Source organism: Leptonotus elevatus, chromosome 14 (genome assembly GCF_054856555.1).
Source record: "Leptonotus elevatus isolate MCC_2025b chromosome 14, RoL_Lele_1.0, whole genome shotgun sequence".
Classification (NCBI taxonomy): Eukaryota; Metazoa; Chordata; class Actinopteri; order Syngnathiformes; family Syngnathidae; genus Leptonotus; species Leptonotus elevatus.
Window position 1 is genome coordinate 14,424,868 of NC_141252.1, and position 7,043 is coordinate 14,431,910.

General features: G+C 41.8%; 1 long non-coding RNA gene across 2 annotated transcripts in view; it reads left to right on the forward strand.

The window, feature by feature from the left end:
• The window catches only part of LOC147163100 (uncharacterized), a 38,218-nt gene extending 34,750 nt beyond the window's left edge, over positions 1–3,468 (forward strand). For both annotated transcript variants that reach the window (XR_015097126.1, XR_015097125.1), the window contains exons 4-5: positions 346–424; positions 2,933–3,468. This is a non-coding gene — a long non-coding RNA (uncharacterized LOC147163100). The remainder of the gene's footprint in view (positions 1–345; positions 425–2,932) is intronic.
• The last annotated feature ends 3,575 nt before the right edge of the window (positions 3,469–7,043 follow it).

Consider the following 7,043-nt stretch of genomic DNA (forward strand, 5'->3'; position numbering starts at 1 on the left):
TCTGTGAATACTCAACAGTTGAGTGCTCGTACTGGTATCGGTTTGGAAAAAGTATCATCGAACATCCCTAATTATAAGATAGTTGGTTGGAAACTGTAAAATGGATGTTGCGTGTGCTAGTTGTTACAGGTTTTCTGTGTGCGTTTGACATGGTACCCTGGACAGACATATGGAAGTGTGTGTACAAATACGATGTGTGTGTGTCCTATAATCAGTAGGTCTCTGACAAGAGAAGGAGCTAGTGGCTGGCGGGAGGGACTGAGGGACAGCAGTGATAACAGATTGTGCTACTGATAAACGGTGCTCTAATGGTTCTCTCTCCCTTTCCCCACTTTTTTTACTCAGCACCTATTTAGTGGACTCTTTCACCTGTGGCGGATTAGAAACCCGGATACGGAGAAGCAAACACTGGCAGCTCATCCAAGTAAGTACGAAAGGGGGAAGCAGAGGACGGGAGAGGATGAGGAAATGAGATGGAAGGAGGATGGACGAGAGAGAGAGAGAGAGAGAGGAGTAACAGAGACAGAGGCAGAGTGGATATTCAAGAACTAGCACTTACCCATAGCAATCCTTTGTACACCTCCCTAACCCCAAACAAACACACATACACAACCTCCCACATCATCTTAGCCTCCTTTATTTTTGCTTCGTGTGCTCTTGTCAATGAAGCAACTGTTTTTTTTTTTTGCACGCTGGTGCTGCTCTTTGAGCTTGAAGCCGATGATGGGTTCAAGTGGTGTGTTGTAGGAGATGTCAAACATGGCCTAATTCTGTGTGGTTAACGGCTCGGCCCGACACGCACAGGACAGTGTAAACATGGATTAGGTTGACGTCTCAATCATAGCATGGCAGGCTGACAGACAGGCTGCTCTGACACTGACAGCAAGTCAGGCTCCCCGATGTTGCAAATGTGCCCTCACCGGCCACAACTTTAGTTACACCGAGTAAGCAATTTCATTATTTTGGGTACATAATACTATATATATATATATATATATATATATATATATATATATATATATATATATATATATATATGTATATACACGAGTTTTTCCCTGAGAAGGTGATTTTTTTTTGTTTGTTTAATAAACCGGGTCCTTGCCATTGACCACGCCGTCACAATCAGAATATTTTATATATATGCTTTCACGAAGAAGTAGATAATACAAATAGACACTGTGAAATAGTTAAAAACTTTTTAAGACGTTATGTTATACAATTGCTGCAATTATCTGGTTGTAGTTTGCAGTAGCATGTTTAGCTTTTGAGTGGTATGGGCATGATGAGAATGGAGGAAGATGTTAAAAAGGGAAACTAAACCCCAAAATGGAATAAGAGTGTAGAGTAATAATTGAACAGAAGAAATAGTCAGCATCCATTTCCGTGTTGGGTGAAATCATTAACCACTGCAGACTGGGAGTGACGTCAAAGCTACAGTATCAAGTTGCTTGCTAATATAGTATAGCGTGTCACTGAACTGTGAAAAGGTGAGAGGGAAAAAGAGCCATAACTTTTTCGATACAGCTTTTGTATTGCATTATTGTGAAGTGTACTAAACACTATTGCCGGTGAAGATAATGCATTCATAACCCATGCACCTGTAAGAAAATTTATTTTCTACCAGTCCGGTAATTAACCCTTTAGATCTATTTCAAGGCAGGTCAGAAAAATATCAGGTTGGCTTTTGTAACAAGTCAATTTCCGTTCACACATAATGCAAATGGTAGTCTGAAATATGATCGGGTTCTGCACCTCACAGACCTCATATCTGGCAACAGTCATGGTGAACAGTGTACCATGTTTCTTACCATGACTGTATATTTGAAAGTTTACAGTTTCAGAACAGTAAATAGTAATGAAACACATTCAATAAATGGTTGACATAAGCGCAATAAAATGAAAAGCAGATATTTATGTACGCTATAAGAGCAATTCTCTATGAACAATTTTGACATAGCACACACGATAATTTGTCTATTTGTGACTGCTGTCATGTTTAGGTTCTGTTTTTCGTTGTGTGTCTCGCTTGGTCTTGTTAAGTGTAATCCTGCCCTTCCTCGTGTCAACCAATCAGTGCCCTCAGCCACTTGTGTCTTGCCCCAGGTGTGTCTTGTTGTGTCGTTAGTGTGTGTGTGTATTTAGTCTCCTGTCTCCCCTCTGTCTGCGTCGATTCATTGTCGTTTTCCCCCCGTTATGCTGCCAGTTTTGTGCCCTGTTGTTCCCCCCTATGTTTTGCATTGTTTGCCTTCTTGGAGTTTGTTGTTTTTGTTTCTGGACAGTACATCGTTTACCTCCTTGTTTTTGGTTGAATTAAATCCCTCTTTTGACTGAACCTCTGCCTCCTCGCTCTGTCTTCCCGCATTTGGGTCCTCAAACTCCCCCATCCTGACAGAATGAATCGACCACGATCGGACCCAGCGTCTCGAACGCGCCGTCAGCCTGCCACCCAATCCCATTCCCTCCAAGTTGGTTATTTTTCTCTGGCTGGTTCCGCCTTGTCTTCTGTTCCCCATTCACCCGATCTCCTTAGTTTACTTAAGTCCCTGCCCTATGACACCATTTTGTCACCCCATTGTACATAGACTCAGACTTCACAGATGATGATGAAGAAGGCTTTTATTTGGTTAATGCACTTACTGATTCCAGTTCCGATTTAGACACTGATTAGAATTTTTTCACCAGCACTCTTGACTCTTTTCGTCACGGTTTTCTTTGGCGGATTATTTTAACTCCATGTCACGTCACTGCTCGTCACCATGTTCATCACTCCGCTCCCCGTCTTGTGCGCCTCATAGCCCCACGTTACCGCCACGTCAAAATGCAGTCCCCACTTCACCCGGTTCCTCACCTCATCCCATTTCTTCTCATCATGTTCTTTCAGTCTCTGTATCCTTGGTTTCTAGTATCCCTGCTGCTTCTCACTCCCCAGGCTGATGTGCCCCCAGTGCCTGCTCTCAAGTCTGCCTCAGCCAAGTCTGCCTCAGCCACGCCACCCCAAGCCACGTCCACCCAGCCAAGCACCGCCAAGCAAAGCACAAGCCCCAGCTCAAAGGAGGCGAAAGACTAGGCAACAGAGAGCCAAGCTGCATCCCCCGGCTGTTTTGCCTGTGCCGCTGCAGCCTCAAGTCCCCGTCCCGGCTGAGTATATGCGATTCAAATTGTGTAATTATATCCACTGTATTGTAATAACACTCAGCAAACCGAAATATCTGAAAATTGCAGTGATAGCTGATGGCCTCAACACAATGCTATATAGAGCTGTAAATGAATAGACTATCCCGTTTGCTAAATTGATCCATGGTAAATAATTTACGCAGTGGTGCTGGCAGTTCAAGCAGCAGAATGCTCTTACTACTTTTTTGAAAGGTGTTAAACTATTCAAAAGACACTGCTGACCTACACTACATTCTTTAGAGATTGTGTAAATCTTGACTAATAAAGTGCCATTCCATAAAGCAGTGGGGAAAAAAGAAGTCCATTTTACAGGAAATCTAGATGAAATGATAGAGATATGTTATACTGGTGGCAGGTACACGGAGCTACAGTACGTCCTAGTTGACAGGTTCTCCACACGCAAGACAACGGCTTGCGTCTCAGTGCCAGTGAGCTGCTTCTTTCAGCCTCACGTTCTGGTGTCAAGTGCTGCAAACAATATGCACTCACAGCAAGCACTACTCAACTCAGGAGCTGACAAGCTCCATTGACAGTTGCTCCAACTGTTTCTGATTGACAAAGGCCAATGTTACTCAACATTGGGGTTAGCTCACTAGCCGGCATCTCTGTGTATGTTTTTGCAAGAACAAAGAAACAAGCTGTAAATGACTTGCTTACGTTTCCTCTGCAGGCTGTTAATCAAATAGACAAGTGTGCTGTGTCTGTGCGAGAGAGCTCAGAGCTGAACTAATCCAGTAAATACAATGAAAGCCACAACCTGAGAAAAATCGTGCTTGCAGATCCAGTCTTAAACCACTGGAGGAAACTAAGAACCACAGAAATCTAATTACTCCAAAGCAGGCAGAAAGTGTGAAATCATTTTTCCCGGAAAAGCTGTGAGGAAAACGGCTGCTGGTTTTTAAATATTTACACATACTGTACTTCCATTTCCTCTCCTCATGCTTGCGGGGCGGAAGGTGGTGGGTTGGGGGGATGGGGGTCCTCTCGGTACTCCAGCTTCCTCCCACATAAAGCAACATGCGTGTGTTAATTGAAGACTCTAAATTGTCCATAGATGTGAATGTGAGTGTGAATGGTCGTTTGGCGCATCGTCCACTTGAACATATAAACGCCGCTCTCCAAATAGACGCCTTGCTTTTTCCCCTCTGAAGTGTAGCTACTGTAATTACCACAGATCATAGACGCTATCGATCACACATTTAGCTAAGCTCAGTTAACTGGGAGCAAAAAAGAAAAATCCCTTGCTAGCATTGAGCAAGCCATGTAAACGGTCATGCAGATGAACCAAAGGGACGTTTGCTTTGCTATCTGAGTGAGATGACATACATAATAACAAAACATAAAACATTACAAAATAATTTATTGTAAAGCCTTAGGGCGGGGGTGTCTTTTTTGGAGGTGAAACAATGTACACATCTCTATATAAAATTATTTACTTTTGTACCACAGTGTTGGTACAAATAAAGACTTCACTTAAATCAATGCCTCTCCTAATCTGTAGCTGTTATTCAACAACTCATATCACTATGAAGAAATTTGGCATTCATATTTATTGATTTATAGAGTGGATTCATTAGATAGTTAACAAGTTATTACAAGAAATAGTAGCCATTATATTGGAACGCTGTGCTGGAAAGTGAGTCAATCAAATCTTACAAGAGACAAATTAATGCAACTGTTGATGAGTATTGAAGTCTTTCAATAACTTGCCTTGCCGTCATCACGCTCATCATACCAGTGCATTACCCTGAACAAAAGAGCTGGAGACCAATTATTTAGAGATCCTCACAAACTAGTGAGCTAGTTAAATATTGTCAACGCTAGCCAAATTCTCATTTTGCAGCTATTAATTAAGCCGTTTAATCATGCACGGCACTAATTGCATAATTAAATCACTGCTTCCTGGGTCCCAAAAAAGAAAATGCTATTCATCAACAGTGTGGTTTGGTTGATAATGTTAATTATGTTGAGGAGTAAAGCAACTCAACAAAACAACATGTTTTAGTTTTTTCAATAAACACAAATGGCCGTTGTCTGCATCAGTCCTGGTCTAATGCTAAAACAAGACCAAATATGACGGAAGCGAATGTATTTGTTACTACAGTTTTTGGACCTACCTGTATTGATGTTGTTAAGGAAGACAGTAGGGATGTTCCATACCACTGCACCATACCAAACCGAAACCAGTACAAGTACAGTAATTTCTGGACTACAAGCCATTACTTTTTTCACTTGCATTCGACCCTGCGGCTAATACAAAGATGCGGTTTATCCAGCAGATCACAATGGGGCGCACTATAAAGGAAGCGCAATAGTGTCAAGCAGAGCAAAACAAACCAAGTGAGCCCAAATACAGTAGGAGCGGCAGAACGAGAGCAAGACAATTTGCACCCTCATTATGTATAAGCAAGTAGCGGGAACCCGTAGGGTAACATTAAAACACCTGCGGCTTACATGTGTATCAAACTCGAATTTTCCCCAAATTAAGCTATCGCGGCTTATAGTAAGGTGCGCCTTATAGTCCAGAAATTACTGTACTCAACTCTTGAGTAGTATTCGATACCAATACCAAGTAGTAACCGATACCTACATAAAATGTAATAATCTCTGAAAAACAAGTGAAATAGCGAGGTACAACCCAAGATAAATGCCGCAAGGTATACATTTTTGGACCCAAATACAAATCCGCAATATAGTGAATACGCGATAAGTGAACCGTGAAGTAGCGAGGGACCACTCACTGTATAGCATTTTTTGCTTTAAAATTGAAATTGTTCAATTTTTACTTACTGATCATACAATGGCCACAAGATCGGCTGCCGTCGCAAGTACTGACACTTTGAAATAAGGTCAAATATTGGCCTAGCAAAAAGTGGTGGCCAATACTTATACATGGTTCCAGAAGGGGTAGTTTACTCTAATTTCACTCCCCGGGCACAAGTTAAAAGAAATGCCCTCGGTATGCCGGAATGCACAGCATGGCACAGAGCGATGAGCCAAATTCCCAAACAAGCACATTGAGGCTTGCGTCGGCACAAAAATGCAGACAGACATTGATAACAGGTACACAAAGGAGATGAAAACTAAAATGTAACCAAAAGCAACAAACACGGATCATGACAGAATCCCTCCAAGTGTTTCAATTCCTGAGGCGCCTCGATTGGAAATTAGTATGTAATGGCCACACTTCACTTGAAGAAAGCCCCATTAAGGCTTTCTATTGACTGTACTTGGCTTTTATTTCAGAGGTAAGTGATGCACATAAAGGTGAGAGTTCACTAGCCATTGAAGTATCTGCCTTCGACTGACTCTGGCACTCTTGCTTTAAATCAAGCAGGACAAGTACGAACGATCACTCTGGATAAGACTCCTCACAAGTGGCGATGTGATGCTCTGCCATCACACCTCCCCCAAAAATACAAACTGAAGAAATGTACTGAAAATCCCATTTACATCATTCTTTTTCATTTGCAATTTGCCTGCTTTTTCAGCTGCTATCTGATTTTGGTTTGTTAGTAGCGCGCTGTATTATTTTTGATGCAAATTTCCTCCCAGCTCATCGCTCAATGGCTCTAATTTCACATTTGTTTCACAGCCTTAGAGAAAATAGCTAGGGAGAAATGGGTAACTCTAATCAGCGTAAAATAGAATACGAAATATTCTATGATTGCAAAACCACAGAGGCTGTGAAAGGGTTTGGATGCAGCATGTAATAACCCGTTTGGCTTTATGAGACAAAGAGACCACACCCAAATGACAGAGTGGGCTTTATTTTTAAGAACTAAATATTTTGAGGTGAATTGTCTATTCTTGGTCCTGTAGCAAATGACATCCTGATTTATTCAAATACACTGCGATGAACAGCC